Below are 15723 nucleotides of genomic sequence, written 5' to 3' on the forward strand. Positions count from 1 at the left end.
TATGTACAGAAGGCATCACCAGCACCGTGGTAACACTCTCATGCTTCTGCTGAACTCTGCTGGTTGTCCTTTCGGAACCAAGGGCACGAACTGCTTCAAAGGCACCTCAAACTAAACTGGCAGGAATCTCGTAACTTTGAGTGTGGTCCTGACTACTCTCAGTTATAAGCATTTATAACTGTTGTTGCTCAGCCATTACCAAGAAATGCAGACCTGGGACTGAATTTGAGTAAGGGCCATTTGAACCTTACATGTAAACACTACAGATACACCTACCAGGCTAAATCACACATGGAATTCCTTCCAAGGTGCATTGGTATCTTTTCTGCAGGTAACCTGGCAGTTGGGGATTGAGTATTGCTCCTTGTCTTTTCTTGAAGGTTGTTTCTCTCCTTAACTGTATTACATGATTTCATTTTTCAGTGCTGCTTTCCTTTCAAACATTTCTCTTGCTACTGGTTGTAACTTCACTTTCAAAAAATGTCATTCTACAAGGCTCTTGAGGGACATTGCTCCAGCACCAGGAAGAATAATGTTACTCCTGCTTTTTCATACTATTTCAATACCTGTATTTTGATACTTGCTTTGGAAATAACTTTTATTTTGTGCAGGCTGCCAAGCAGCACTGGCAACTGGAGAGTTCCTTCTTGGAACTTATTTTAATAAGATATAGTAGAGCATGTTTGTGAGGTTTGCAAACCATTTGGCATGGGTCCTGTGTCTGCTTGGACTTCCCTGAGACGTGAGTGTTTAGGGGGGGTTTGATTCAGCTTCGCCTTTAGCTGACCCGAACTGGGTATGTTTTAGCTGAAACCAATGGTGTAACCTTGCTGCAAAGAAGGAGAGAATAGAAGTTGATATAAAAGGAGTTAACAGTTCTAGGACACCTGACAACACTAAGTTCCACTGGTCCCAGTGTCCGTTTGGTGGAGTTGCCATCCTTTTCTGCCCCTGTGGTTTAGGAGGCACTAAGGAGTGTGACTGCCTGGCACCATGGAGCTGCACAGCTGGCACCTGCTCAGTTCCTGATTTTTTCCAAAGCTGTGCCTAACAAAATATTTTATGGCATCCAATGATCAGTGCAAGTACACCGTAAAAATCTACTACATTTATTTTTATTTCTAAGTCATAAAAAGAAAAATAGGCACATTATATGCTATGCATATATATAACATATAAAATTGTGTTTACATGCGAAACAAACAGCTTCCTCATCCTTCACAGTGTGCTAGGGTTGTTCCCTTTTCCCTTGCAAAAGACCAGAGGTCCTGAAACAAGCAGAGAGGGACCAGGAGGAAAAGCTTTGCTAATGGAGCCAGCAGCACTTGGTGCCTGCAGCTGTGTCTTGGTTTCAAGGTAATCTGCTCGTTTGTTGTCAGTGGAACAGAATTATCATATCACCCTTGGCTAATAGTTCGATAACCAAATGAGTGATTATATGCAGAGTAGGAAATGAGCTGAAACATCTACATGTTCCCTCCTGTAGATAATGGAAGCAGGAAGCCTAATTCAGAGTTTGATCAGACTATACAGGAGCTGCTCTAAACCCTGAGTGCTTTGGTGGGGTTCCATTGAGAGTGGTAAAGCTGCTCTGTAAGACAATATTAAATTTTCTCCTGTGCCTGTTGTCACCTTCTATATGGTCTAGTGGGGAGTTTTTCGTACTATTTATAGGCAGAAGCTGCTGTTTGTCTGTCTGGAGCAAGTTTTTTCCAAGCCTGTGTCAGTGAAAACCTTTTAAACAGTGCCTTTGCCTCCAACAGTTTATTAAAAATTCTTCCTTTCTCCAGCTATCAAAACAAGGTGGTGGTGACCAAAATGAAAGTAACTGTATTTCCTACCTGGTGGCTCCAAGAGTTTACAACAGTTTATGGATTGGTCAGTGAGTTTAAAATAATCTTTTTGTTGTGTGATACAGCAAACAAGGTATCATAGAGAACAGTAATGACAGAGGCTCAGACAGATGTTTAATCTTATAGAGATTAGGTTTGGACCTGTCTCTTTTGAGCTTTGCATGTAATATTAAAAATTAATGTGATTCATCTTGCTTTCTTAAAAAGTACACAAATCTAATGTGGAAAAACAAATTGGTAGAGCTAAGAAGTACACTTTTGTAATGGCAATAAAGTGACAATTTCTTGAAAAGAGGCACAAGAGGGGCTATTGCTTACTGGGTATTTTTTTCAAGTTAATAATTGGAAACTGGGTTAAAATTCTCTGAAACTCGTCATGTTCTTACTTTTCTGTGGCATTCTTGATTTCTTGCAATTTGGAAGCAGATGCATTAGTAGTGAGTTGCAAGGAACAATTTAATTTGTATTTTTTTTCTGCATTTTCCTTGCTATTCATAGAATATCATAAAATATGCTCTTTAACTTATGATATGTTTTTAGGCAGGAATACTACTGAGAGTAGGCTTGGACTTATGCCACCAAAATCACAGTAAGCTTGTGTTTTTTCCTGCCTTGAAAGAGCTGCTGAATAATCTCGGAGGGCCAAGCTCTTAATAATTGAAAATTCCGGATACATCAGTCTTTTTTTTTTTTTTTTCTTTTCCTTGCTTTAATTTCCTTTTCCTTTTTGCTATCTGAAGTCGCCATTTCTTATTGTCTGGTATCTTTTGTCAATCAATTTTACATATGAAAGTGTAAAATACCACTTATTTTTATGTAAAATACTCAGAAAGGAACCGGACCAGTGTCTTCCCTATTCCAATCAAGCCCTGGTTAACCCCTGAGGTTTTTGACAGGTGCAGTGAGTAATGCTAATAGCAAAGATTGGGAGCTCATCTGTGAAATGACAGTATAAATAAGTCACAGGTGATTCTACTTGCCTGCTGCATCTTCCCTACAGGCCTTTGTTCTTAAGTCATTTGATTTTCTATAGCAAGTACATCAAGGAGAAAAGTGCTTGCTAGCTTTTCTGTTTGAGTTCCCAGACTGCTGTGGGGAGGATGGGGAGAAGAGGTAGGCATTATTTCTGCTTTTTAATTAGGTCACTGATTTCACTTTTACAGAAAGTGGTTGAGCTGTAACTGAGTCACTGGCAGATCTGCAAAGGCAACTCTGTTCTGCTTAATTTTATTGTCTGGACAGATACATGAGCTGCTAGGAGAGGGAAAAGTCCTTTAAAATGAAACTGTGCGTTTCAGTGATCTTGGCCTTATATGTCCTATGAAAGTCTTCTATGCTTGACACTGTGGAAAGGGTTTTTAAAGATCTGTGTTCTGGGTGGATTCTTGCAGTTCAGCAACAGTCAGTGTAAGGCAGAGGGTACAGACTGTGAGCTATGGCTGTCCTCGTTTTGGAAGAAGAGTTTCAAGAATTAAATATAAAAGAGTTGGGGTAAGAAGTGGGAGGATGTCAAAAGAAAAGGGCTGGCAGAGAAAATGGAATCATTGGAAGCGGGTGCCTTGCAGCTCATAATCAAAAGTTGGTACATCTTCATCTGTCGTAGCAGCTGCTTCGGCCTCATCACCCCTCTGTGCCAGTGGGCACTGGGGAACTCCTGGCACTGAAGAGAAGTCACCCAGTAACTCCAGAGCAAAACTTTGTAAAGAAATGAAGTGTGTGTGTGTGTGTGTGTGTGCGCAGATATGGTGAGAACAGTTTTATCCATGGTTATTACTAAGGGGGGTGAGGAGGAACTCTGAAGTGAGAGAAGAAAAGGAAGGGAGACATTCTTTATTCCCCACTGATTCACTACCTAAAAAAACTGCAAAATGTGAGTGTGCCATACAGCTGCATTGGGAGGGAAAGGCTCAGTGATTCAATTTGTTTGTTTTAGTTGAACAGTGAAAGGAAAAACAACTTATTATCTTAATAAACCAGTTCAGTGTTGTATAGTAAACCCTTTACAACTGCCATCATGTTTCCTCATCCCAGAGGTACAAAACCTATTGTTCACATCTGTGAAACATTGGCAGTGACTGTTTGTTGGATTTTCAGGTTGGTATATGAAAAATCAGAAGCATTTAACCAATCTCACAAGTATGTTTGTGCTAATATGTTGAAAATGTGACGTCTGCAGGTTTACTTGGCTTACATTAGCAATTGTGTGTCCGAGGGCTGTACTCAGACATGCCTGGTGTCACCTCAGATGAGCAGGGAGAAGGCAGAGAAGCAGGATGAGATGAGGTCTTTGGAGGTCTGTTTTATTTCATCACAGCAGAAGGGAGCCAGAGCTTGTTATTTTGTTGACTGTGTCCTTTTCCGTGCTGAATCTGTGTGTAGAGGAAGTGGAAATTTCATGTTTGGTTTTTCTGACCCTTCAGTCCTCGGCTGTTGTGTCAGCTTCCTTTGACAGCCGCTGTTTGCATGGAAAGCTGTGTGATATAATCACTGCTGTTGGGGTGGGTGTTTTAAAGGGATTCTACTGTAGGTTATTGCTCCACTCATAGTTAAATTTTTACGTTTTTCAAGTGATTTTTTTTTTAGTGGACGTTAAATCACTTTGTGTCTATGAGCAGAAGTAAGTGGTAAGATATTTGGGGTTAGAACTAAATTGGGGATAGAGCCTTGTTTTTCTCTGTATTGGATGTGGATTCTTTAATGAAAAAGGAGGCCTAAAATTAAATCACCCAGTAAAAGGTACATAGTTGAAATAATGTACAAACAACTGAAAAACACAGCATGATCTTTTCTTTCTGGCAGTTCCTTTGAAATGAAATGTAAGAGATAATATGATTTAGTGGCAAGTCAATATGGAAAATGATGTTACTGCAATTGTCAGTACATTTCCAGAGGTGTTGGTGTTGGTCAAAAATCCTGCCTGTGAAGGTTGGATTTTTGGTAATGGTATTAGACTGCCATGAGGGCTGTTACTACTGCACACTCACTGGAACTTTCAGTTACTCTTGCAGCAACAGATGTTCTATATAAAGGTTACAGATTAAAAGTAGTGAGGGCGAAATAGAGATATAGCTATAGAAACATACTCTGCTTCTGTTCCTGCAGAAAAAAGTAACTCTAGTGCAGACTCATAAATCAAAAGAAAAGGGAGCACGCCTTGTGTATGTTAAGTCAGTTATGTGGCCTGAGCTTGTCAGTCAAACATAATGAAATTCGTATTTCTGCTGAAATTACTGTTTTCTGCTTCAGAAAGAAACACAGAAGATTTCACAAGTTCATGAAATGCCATGAGATATAAATACGTAGGAATTCTGTGACTGCAGAAAAAAAACTACTGAGGCAGTACAAGCTCAAGTTAATCATATTCTTTTAATGCAAGGGAAATAACATCATGGAACCTGGCAGATACTAACCATGTTGTACGTGTATGTTTTTCTAGCATTTGATGTGCCACCCAGTAATAATCCAGTTGTTGGAGAGGAAAAACAATGGTCATGGGAGGAGATGTATCGTTGTTTTGTCACGTCATGACATTAAAAAAGGATTGTTGTCAATTTTGGTTTTAAACAAAAGCTATGTGAAAAGAAGGGAAAATTCTGTGTAGTGTCTCTGTTGTTTTCAGGGGGGAGATGAAAAGCAAAACTGGATGGGACGAGGTTGATGGAGCACAGTAAAAATGGCTGAGACTTCTTACTCAAACACTGCTTTGCAGAGTTATTAATACTGACAGCTACTTTTCTAAAGAAAGGAAGACTTCTGTGATTGCAGAGATGACAAAAGAGAGGATACCTTAGTTGGTTTAGTCAAATTCTTAACAAAACCCTACTGGTGTGTTGTTTTTCTTGTTACCTTCAGCAGATGGTATTAAGCCAGTTTGTAGACATGCCCGAACAAGAAAATACGCATTTTTACTGTATTGCTCAGCATTATAAAAGTTTGCCAAGACTTGGTCAGACTTATATTAATTTTTCATTCATGGTAATTTCTTTTTGGCTCTCCAAAAATGGGTGCCCTTTGTACACACAAGTGTCTTTATAGCCTTACAGATATTTTTAATGGCTGTTGGCACTAACCATACATGAGCTAATTTACTCATCCTGGACCTGCAAGCTCCCTGTCTGGAGAGCACACTCTGCCTTGGGGGAGTGCATTATTCATTTGTGTATCCATTGGCTTCCTGTGTGGAAACAATGGTCTTTTCCATCTGTGCACTAACATTTGCACACTCATGGAGCTACAGAGATCATGACAGAGTAGCAACCAGCCAGGAGCCACTTTTCCACGTTCTTTTAGCCTCCCAGACGTGTGGTGCATCCTCGATAGCTGTGCCATAGTGAACTAAGATGCTGATCTTGGTCATGACATCTGGCTCCCTGTCTTGTATTTTCAGAGCAGCAAATTCAGTGTGTTGCTTACTTGTTGGGATGCCTCTTAATTTCTGCACTAGTCATGTCTCTGACATAACATGGATATTATTTTTCTGGTTGAACCTGCCTGTTGTTGCTGTGGGTATTCTCCTTTGCAAGTATCATTGGACCTCATTACTATTAAACTGTAATTTCTCCTTGTCTACCACTGTGCTATTCAGTACCTGCCTGACCAGTGAGGAGTTGCCAGCATGACTGGGAGGCAGTGTTTTCAAAAGTACCCAGCAGCTGCTTTGTCAGTCAGGCAAAACCCACGGCGCTTCTCAGGTTAGGCTTTACAGGGACCTGAATTGAAAAATGTCTTCTCATTTAGTCTAATTGGTATTCCTGGAAACTTCAGGTTTTCAAGTCTAAACAGAGAAGAAATTGAAACCAGCTCGTTGGTAGTTAGAGTAAAACCCAGTGGCCAGTGCTGAAGCTGTCAGCAGACACAGTGTGTTCTCTGGGTGATGGCCCTGAGGGCAGCAGTGCTGCAGGGCAGCATCCTGCTCGTGCTGTTGGACCCTCAGACCTGTCATCTGCAGCGTCTTGTCTGAAGGTGGAGGAAGGGCAAAAAAATAATCAGCCTAAGTAGAAATGCAAACAAACCGTCATGCTTTTAATCACAGGGGCAGTGTGGGAATCATAAATCAGAGGGCTGACGGAGTGGTTACAGGAAGCACACATGATTAGGAGAGGTTAGACTTTTCTTTCAAGGTACTTCAGCTGCTCACTGACCCTGAATGCACTAAATTTTTGCATAGCAAATATGATGAATAGAAAGCAAGATTATACAGAAAGAAACCAGCATTATGGAGATTTTCTCATGCACCCCTCTAACTGCAGTTTCTGTACTCTGAAATATGTATGTCCCTCTTAACCACACACATTAACCAAACACTACACCCTTCTGATGGTGTGTACAACACACATACACAGAGTGCTCCTCTATTCCCATTTCTTTCCTTGTGTGGTTTTTTTTCCCCTAGCTGCCTCTCAGGATTGAAAAAAGGTGATGGAGTGCTTTTTCCAGAAAAGGAACCAATGAAGTTTGAAGAGACAGAAGAACATTGTAAAGTAGCTTCTTTGTTCATGTAGATACTGTGGAGGTACATCTTGATTTCTTGCTGGGGCCAGCAAGGGCAAAACAGGAATACTTGTCATTGTATTTCTAGATCTATGTTCTTAGGCACAGCTTTGAGCCTGGAACCACAGCCACGAGAATTTAGTAGTCAGTACATTCCTTATCACAAAAAAATTTTAAATTTCAGTGAACTTATGTGCTCACAAACTTATATTTTTCTAGGCTCTATTAGTTATTTTAATCAGATATTTAATCTCCTTAAAATTTTTTTCTTCTTTGCTTTGATGACCCTTTCTTAAGGCTTACAGTGATCTTTGCCTTTCCTTCTTGTACAGTAATCCAAAATTGACCTACTGCTACAATAGCACCTGGGGATTAAAGATTTCCAGGACCTATTTTCTGTTCTATTTTAATTTTGCAAAGCCTTAGGCTTCTGAAACAAACTTTATATCTTCAAAAACGTCCTTATTTTTAATATATTTATAATAGTGCCCAACTTTAGACACCTTTGGCCTGATTTTGAGAAGTTCCCAAACTTCCAGCAGATGCATTGCAAGTAACGCATGTCCAGAGATTTCTGTTTCCCAGTTCCATTATACTGAACTTCCTGAATTTTTTTTTTTTCAGTTTTTCTCTCACTTCCCTGTTTTCCAAATGGTATCAGTAATGCCTCTGCTGTCCTGTACTTCAAGGTTCCTAGCATAAGCTTTGTGAGCTTTTTTATAACTCTACACGGTGGTAGCACTTGATTTGTTACGTTCCTGATGTGTAAAAATATTGTAGCCAACAATATTTTGTTTAATTTTTTGCAGGTAATTTGGTTATGTCACCTGCAAAACACAACCAGAAGACTCTGCAGGGCTCTGCCTTTAAGTTTGCATTTACCAGTTTAGGAACTGGTTTGAGATCAATCAGTGCCACTTGATTGATTGCACATTGAGTGTCTCTCCTTTCCAAAAAGAAATTCCTTCTCTACCTGTGTCTTATCTATCAGGCATTTCTATAAAATTCACTTGGAAACTTCTCCAGATCAGGCAATATCATTTGGCAGCTTCTAGCCTTCTAACACCCCAAAGTTCAAAGGGGTTTCCAGAGACAGAGAGAGAATGCAAAGCTCCTTCAACTCAGTATGGTGGGCCTTGAGCAATGGGACACTCCCGACAGTCTGAGCTGCAGGCCCTCACCTCTTGTACCAAATTTGTGGCTCCCCTCCTTGGTCCAGCACAGCTGAAAAGCTGAGGGAGGGCAGTGTGCAAGGGAGATGTGTTTCACTCATCTGTGCAGAAACACTGCAGGAGAAGCCTGAGACAGGTGTAGGTAAAAGTTATGGGCTCAATCAGCCCTGTAGGGCAAGAATGGGGAACAGGATCTGTGCAGATCCACTGGGAGCTAAAGAGTAAATTCACCAGATAACAGCAGTGTTGGAGAGTGAGACTCCAGTCCTGAAAGCCTCTCTGCATCTCCTTTAACAGTCTGAGTTGTTCTATCATACAGTCACTTGGCTGCAGACTCAGGATTTAACTTTTGGGGGGCTGACTAATACTGTGGAAGTGTTTTGGTTTACCAGTTGCAGCATGAGGATTACACTTTGGTAAAAACAGAGTTGCTGTTACAAAGTTTCTTCAGGCCTCCTTTCTCTACATGTTTGCTGGGTTAGCGATCTGCAAGTGATACTTGGATGAAGGTGGGGGTTTTTTTCTTATTTTCTTTACAGCTCTTTGATTTGCTGTCTTTTTAGTTTGAGGGCTCTGCCTTATGGCTGGTAGGTGACCTGTTAATGTCCCGAAAACTGGAGTTTTTTGAAAAGGATTGATGCCTTCAACATTAAGAAAAAAATTCCTTTGCATTAGTCCATTTTAACAGCCAAGGCAATTTTCCACATGGTGACTTTATGGAAATGGGTTGCAGCTCTTGCCGACCATGACCAGAACATTACAGGAAATGTATTTTCATGGAAGATTTGCTGCAATTGCCGACTGGAGAAAGGGAGGGGGACAGGGGTTTGTTCTGTTAATGGACAACTGCGTGCCATGGTGTGAATCCCTTCTGTTAAATTAAATTGGTTTGCACTTTCCACTATTGCTTGTTCCATGCTGAAAGAAGCTGTCACTGATAAGCCGTTTCCCCGTGTAAGGCCCGACGTGCTGGCGTAGCGTGACACCTTCTGCCGAAACGCGGTGAACAACAAACACATTGAGGTGTCTGACTGAGATAATTTAGGCGGTACAAACAATTGGAATATTTCCATGGAGTGGCTTGGGCAGAACCGGAACTAATGGAAATTGGCTTTGCAGCCTCAGTGCTTATAGGTGGTAATATCTTCCATGATTCACAGGAGTACCCAGTGAGATTTTAAATCTGCAGATGTTACTGCACATGCGTGTCTTTAAACATGTGAATAGTCTCTTTTAATTAAAACTTCAGCGTGAAAGTCTGAAGATTTGGGTGGGTTTGGTGCACTGTGAGTGTATTTTTTTCCATAGCTGCTACAGCTGGAAGTTTGATACTTTCCAAATTGAAATAGGAACGATATGTGGCTTTATTTATATGTGAAAATGTTATCTGTGCTGGGAGTATATGATTGCTTGCAGGAAAAAGCACTGCATGACTGATTCCCCTGTGGTAAATATTTGAATTCCAGTAGGTCTATTATCAATTCCATATGAGATATTTTCCAGTTTGTCCTGCATACACAGGAGATGAGAACAAAAGAAAAACAGAAAAGAGCAGAGAACGTAGGTACATCCCCTAAGGTAAACTCCTTGTTCCTGGCAAAGTGTTTGGAGCTGTGGGGCACCAATACCTCTTAAATACTCACGTAGGGTCTTACTGGCTTATGTTCTCATTTAATTTTTCTACCACTTGATTTCAGTTGTCTCTTGTAAGGAGTTGAAAGCTGAGCTCTATAAGTTTGTGTTGACCTGACATGGAATAGGTAAGTCTGTTGAAACAGAGTTTAGGAGAGATTTTACTTGAAATCAGCAAATGTCTTCGTAAAGAAGTGTATGGCATAGTTTTATTCTCTAAGAGCAGAGTTAGATCAAACTATGGTGGGGGTGGTAGGCCCATCCAGATGGTAAAAACAGTGTTTGTAAAAATAGTTTTCGAGGGGTTGAGGTTTTTATAGTGATGTATGGAATTTTCAGTGGTTGTGTTGGTTTTGCTTTGAATTTACTCTAGAAAGTTTTAGTGCCTGCTGTGTGATGTTTGTAATTACATGAGTAGGGAAAGAGGAAATGGTGAAGTAAGACTAATTTGATAAAATTACCCTGAACATACAATAGATGTATTTCTTGACAAACTGCCAATCTGTGTGTTAGAAAATTTTCATTATTAGTCCTTTAATTTTCCATTCCCAACAAGGAGGGATTTGTTTAGCTGTGTTTACCTGCAGAAAAACTGGAATGAACAACTGAAATTCACCCTTCTGAGGAGGTACTGTTTTATAGTAAGGGCATGTACTGGATGAATATACTTGATATAGTTCATGTGGCATATGATATATTTAAAGTCTGTTTTAAATTTTGATCTTGCCAGCAGCATTATAATAATGTTGCACAGCTTATTCTGCTATATTTGTCATGTTTGAACATTAAGTATGTTACACAGAGAGAACCACCAGAGTAAGCTGGAAGAAATTGGGAAGAGGGATCATGGTGGAAAGGCTGGGGCATTAGAGGAGATGACACTGTCTTGCTCTCTCTTTGTGACTAAACTGAGAGAGTGGGAGGTTAGTGCTTATTGCTGTGTAAAGCTCAGTGATTGTAGTGAGAGAATGATATGGGTGGATGATCTCCAAACATTTCTTCAGTGTCTTGAACTTGAGATTTGGAAAATATGCATAAAGCTCTTGAAACTGCAAAAGCATTTGAATTCAGAGCTGAGGTGGGGAATCAGTGCAGTGCCTTATCCTGCAAGGGTACAAGACACCCTTTCTGTGCTGGCCCTGATTGCTGCTCATCTTCTGGACAGAGAAACGTGCAATGAGCCACCTCCACCAACTGTGGTACTTGGATACAGCGAGACAGGGCAATGAAGGGGAGGAGGAGAGTAAAAATAAAACCTTAAGTCCTGTCTATATAGTAAATAAAACAAGGGGTGAAGCTCTTTCTTTGCCATTTTTAATGGTGTTGGTGGGTATCCATTCTTAGCCTGGACTTCACCTGTCATCTGTACTGCTTGTGGAAGGCCCGGAGCTCAGCAAAGCGGTCAGATGATGTGCAAGAGTGCAGTTGTTACACAAATCAGCACTGCCCTCAACAACTGTTTCCACCTGACTGGAGTGGCTTCTGTGGTAGATTGAGTATGACATGCCATCTCATATCCCAAAGAGTTATTAAACCAATGTACCATGCATGACTTCTTAACACAGTATCACCAGGGAATAGTTAAATATTCACTGGGACAGGAAGAAATGCAGGCTTTTGAAGAAAACCAAGCTCTCCTGTGCCAACTGACTATTAAAAACTTAAAGAAAAATGATGGGTTCTCACAGTTATGCCCCACTGTACACTTAGAGAGCTCTGTACAGCCTCTTCCCTCTCTGAGTCCAGTTATCAATGAAGCCTCTGAAAAAGAAAGGGCCTGTGCTGTGTACATGGATGAAACTATAGAGTTCTTTGCTGATTAGTAGATGGATATGATGCTTAGAAAAAAAATTGCTTAATGGTTCTGCTCAGCTTTTTGTAAGGGAGATCAATGAGTCACATGCACGTGGTACTTGGTGCCCGGCAGTGGAAACAATATGCTCCCAGTCAGTCAACAGGTGATTTACTGGATGTGTGTCAGTAGATACTTGGTGGCATGGATGAAAATACTGCTGCTTTTTGGGGAAGAATCAATATGTTTACAATGTCTGCTTCAGGAATAAGCATAAATTCTTGCATTGGGAATGACATTAAAAGCTTGATGTCAGTTTGTAAAACGTGAGAAATGCAGAGTTAAAGCTCAGGAGTCCTTAAGGTCTTTGTTTGCTTTGGACATTACAGCATCTAAAAATACAATGTTTTGACTCTGTGTCTCTCACTTACCTGTAAGGGTGGATGCACATTATAGGAACTGTGCAAGTGGGAGTAAATGACAGGGTCCATCTTTGATGTCTTTGTTCATTGCAATGTTTCAAATGATGGAGCAGTCTGGCATTTTGCTTATACAGGAAGTTTTCTCTTCAGCAGCTGATTATCCCCACTGCCCATGTTGGGTACCTGGCTGTGAGCGCTGCATTAACATATCTCGGTAGTTCACTGACTGCTGTAGAGCTCTGTGATGAATCTTCCTGGCTGGACTGGGAATGGATTTCCTTGGAAGTGAAAAATAATAGGCTGAAGGCAGAGTTTTAGAAGTTGCTTCCTGTTTTTTATCAGTGCTTTACAAAGAGGCTCAAGTTTATAAGAGAGACCTTCACTGATTCAGAAAAGTCCCAACTGGCTCCTTGCCATTTAAATAATAAGAAATAGTTCCACAAGCAGATGTTGTAGTTATGAAACAGCCAGTCCTTATGATCAGCGACTGTCTGTTCTGAAAGGAATTGTGACCTCAAACATACCTGAAGTGGCTGCAAGAAGGAGCAGTGGTACTTGTGCCTTGAACACAGAGGCTGCCTGGCATTAATACCACATGGGGCTAGTTTATTTGGAAAGTATCCTTTTGCTTGTGTTATGCAATTGCATTTGTTGAGTAGGTGTCTTGCTAAGTGAAGGGTGTCTCAAAAGATAAGAAAACCTGTGATGGTGATCTCTGAGATCATGAGCCATAAAAGTCTGTTGTTTGTATTACTGCTGTTGGTTCTTTTTACAGGTTGCAGAATACCTGGAAGGAAGCAAAGTTTATATCTTCTTGCAGTCTTAACTAAATCCTTCCCTTATCTTGGATACAGGGAGAGGTCCTGTGCTGCTAGGGGTTACAACTGGGTGGCACTGGGAAAATGCAGAGTCAGCCTCACCAGATACTGGATAGAACTGAGGGCACAAAAGAATTTATACCCTTAATTCCAGTCTGATTCATTGCTTGATCACAGATTGTCCTGTCTGTCATTAATTTAAAGAGAAGTCTGCTTTTCTGAAACAGCTGAGTGTCTTTGGAAGTTGGGTTTACACAGGTCTGTTTTACAGATGGGTTGCTTTTCTGCTTTCTCTGAAACACTTTGCTTACTGGATCTTCGTATTTGCATCTGAACAGCTGATGCTTCAAAAGAGAAAATGGATGAGAAAAAAGAGAACACCAGCTTATTTTCTCAGCTGCTATAAATTGATGTAGATATCCCGTTATTAACCAAAGTTGCTCTGTCTCTGTGCTGAGCTGAGGACTTACAGCTGGAGACTGAGCCAGGGAGGTCCTGTAACAGAGTCAGGTGCCCCTCTGCCCCGTGCCCAGCACATTCCCTGAGGGCAGGGTTGGCACAGTGTAGCTGCAGTGGGGATGATCTGGGTGTGCAGCAGCAGCATTGGTGGAAGGGTGAGCAGGGAGATCACTGAGTATTGCACCCTCTGGGTTAAGTGGGAGTAGTAGCACTGCAGTGCATGGACTGTCACCTGTCTTTTTTATTTTCCTAAACAAAGAAGAAGAAATAAGCTTTTATGGTTATCTAACAAAATATTGTGTAACTTTACTGCTTTTGACTGTTGTATGCTAACTGTAGAGGCCAGATGAAGCTCTTTCTTTTGCCCTTAACATCAACATTAATGTCTTTCTTTTCAAAGGTACCTCTTTTATCGGTGCTAATCCAAGACCCTTACAGTCAAAATTTGACAGTAAAATTTGGTATTTAGGGTTATAAAATAACTCTGCTGAAATCAATGGTAATGGAACAGGGCAGTGTGCAGCCTGGAAGGAGTAAACTTGTGTGTCACATGGGTAAAATCTGGGGCAGTAACATCTCCAGTAAATAGAGGAGTTTGGTGGGTGTTCTACCAGAGCTTGGGCACCTCTCCTAAATGGAGTAGGAAGACACAAATGGATCATTCATCCTTTCTGCAAACAGCAAGTGTAATAAAAAGCTTCATTGGGTTTTGTTTTCCTTCCTTCAGGCAGCAGCCGAATTGCAATTATACTTAGATTTTTTTTTTCCATTTATTAGAATAAGAAAAATACCTATTATTCCAGCATTACCAGTTCAGACATGAAAATGAAAATGTTTGTTTACTTATGTTACAGAGGCTGAGTGCATGATCTTACTTGCACTGCCATCAGTGGCAAAGCTCCTATTGATTTCAGTGAGAACTGGGTTGTCCTCTTGTTGGGAACAGGAGATGCTGTGATCAGCTTAATTTGTGACAGCTAAAAGAGTGTTCAGAGCCAAGGAATTGAAAAACAACCCGCAAAAATGTGGAAAAACATATTAGAAAAACATCCAGCTATCATATCTGTGGGCCTGGTAGTAATTTTAAGGGAAATAAACAATGGCAGTGAACTCTAAATTAAACATGCAGTGATCAGTAAAAAATACCAGATTGTTGGAAAATTCTTCCCTGAAGGAAGAGGTCTCTCTTCTAAAAATAATAATTTCCAAACAAATGTAGCAAACATATAAAAATTAACATTTCTGAAGCATAAAAGGAGAGATGTGTGGATTTGGTACAGCACTGTTTAATTTGTCTCGAGATGAGCTTTGTGGGTGTCCCAGCTTGCAAGTCCAGTTGTCTGTACATGTTCCCAGGCTTGCAGCAGGATGGGGGAAGAAGGATGTTGGTGCTGTTTTTTCCAGGTCTGGAGGAGGCTGCAGTCTGAGCAGCACCCCTGTGCTGCTTTGTGCCCAGAGCTCCCTGGTTCCAATGGGGTTACTCAGCTCAAGGTGTGCCTGCATAGTAGGAAACAGAGAGTAAGGAGAGCATTTAAAGTTTTTCCTTGCTTCTCATGCTGGCAAGCACGAAGTAGAGCTCGTTCTGTTTGAGTTTTACAGTATCTTAGCCAAAGTTTGTGTAGTCTGTCTCTCTTCTGTTCGGTGAATAATCACCGAAACGAAAGTAATCAGCCTGTGTCCTTTTTTTTCTTAAAAATCAACAAAAAGTCATTATGAGCACCCTTGAAATAGAAGACATGGGAATACGTGTTGAGAAAGGAACACAGATTTTTATTTTCTTTGTAATTGTTAATGCCTTGCTGTAAATAGAAAGCTTTTCAATTTAAACAGCAGTTCTCAAGTGATGAAAAGCAAGTTAAATGTGTCCTTCACTCGAAAGCTTTTGATGCATTTGCTTTCTCTTGGGAATAAACTTGAGCAGAGCAGTGATAATTCTTCAATGGACCCAAGTTTTATTTCTTGTCTTGCATTTATATTTACGAACCCTAACCTTCAGTACTTATTTGAGATTGGTTTAATGCATTTTGTTACTGCATTAGCACACCAAGGGAGGGAATGGGTTATGGCAAGGCTTTGAACAGACTG

The 15723-nt window shown here is 40.6% G+C and overlaps 1 protein-coding gene and 1 long non-coding RNA gene across 2 annotated transcripts in view; both read left to right on the plus strand.

The window, feature by feature from the left end:
- The window catches only part of HS6ST1 (heparan sulfate 6-O-sulfotransferase 1), a 187648-nt gene that overhangs the window by 19008 nt on the left and 152917 nt on the right, over window positions 1-15723 (plus strand). The window lies entirely within an intron of this gene.
- The window catches only part of LOC113977559, a 58023-nt gene continuing 45774 nt past the window's right edge, over window positions 3475-15723 (plus strand). The window contains exon 1 of the long non-coding RNA XR_003537351.1: window positions 3475-3573. This is a non-coding gene — a long non-coding RNA (uncharacterized LOC113977559). The remainder of the gene's footprint in view (window positions 3574-15723) is intronic.

The sequence above is a fragment of the Neopelma chrysocephalum genome, unplaced genomic scaffold (genome assembly GCF_003984885.1).
Source record: "Neopelma chrysocephalum unplaced genomic scaffold, ASM398488v2 Primary Assembly neopelma1_252, whole genome shotgun sequence".
NCBI classification, from domain to species: Eukaryota; Metazoa; Chordata; class Aves; order Passeriformes; family Pipridae; genus Neopelma; species Neopelma chrysocephalum.